This window comes from Pteropus vampyrus, unplaced genomic scaffold, assembly GCF_000151845.1.
Source record: "Pteropus vampyrus isolate Shadow unplaced genomic scaffold, Pvam_2.0 Scaffold538, whole genome shotgun sequence".
Lineage (NCBI taxonomy): Eukaryota > Metazoa > Chordata > Mammalia > Chiroptera > Pteropodidae > Pteropus > Pteropus vampyrus.
The window spans coordinates 192512-193181 of NW_011889319.1; the positions used below are offsets into that span (position 1 = coordinate 192512).

General features: G+C 65.1%; 1 protein-coding gene across 1 annotated transcript in view; it reads right to left on the minus strand.

The window, feature by feature from the left end:
• The window catches only part of LOC105308006 (granulocyte-macrophage colony-stimulating factor receptor subunit alpha-like), a 30081-nt gene that overhangs the window by 13155 nt on the left and 16256 nt on the right, over positions 1-670 (minus strand). The gene's annotated exons all lie outside the window — the stretch shown is intronic.

Here is a 670-nt window from a genome sequence, read left to right on the forward strand (position 1 = left end):
TCTCCGTTTGTGCCGAGCCTATCGGTTGCCCCAGAAGGCACCATGTTCCGGCCCCAAACCCCAGAACCTTTGAAAGTGGCCTCATTCGGGACAGATTTTCGCGGATGGAAGGGAAGGGTCTCAGACGAGTCCTCCTAGAGCAGGTGGCTCTAAACCCAGGGACAGTGTCCTCATAAGGGACAGTAGGGGACACACAGACGCAGAGGTGAAGCCACGTGCAGACGGAGGCAGAGACGGGAGGGACGCGGCCACCAGCCCGGAGACGCTTGGGGCCCCCAGACGCTGGGAGAGGCGGGCAGGACTCTCCCCTGGGGCCTCTGGAGGCAGCGAGGCCCTGGGACACCCGATGTCACCCCGCCGGCCCCCAGGACGGGGAAAGCGTGACTTTCCGTTGTGTTAAGCCCCTGGGGTTGTGGTCAGGTGACCTCGCAGTCACAGGAAGGAGAGACTTTCCTTCACGTGACTGACTGTGAGGCGGGCGCTCTGTCCGTGTCCCCGGCACTGATCCCTGTTCCTTTCTGCTGCCACACGCAGCGTCCCTGGGGAGCAGGCGGATGTCCCCCCACACGCGGCCACAGCACAGCGTCGCCCCCTGGCGCCCATGTGCCGTGAGTACAGGCGACTGCGAGCAGTGGACGGCTCAGCGCGCTGCGCAGGCGCACATCACGCC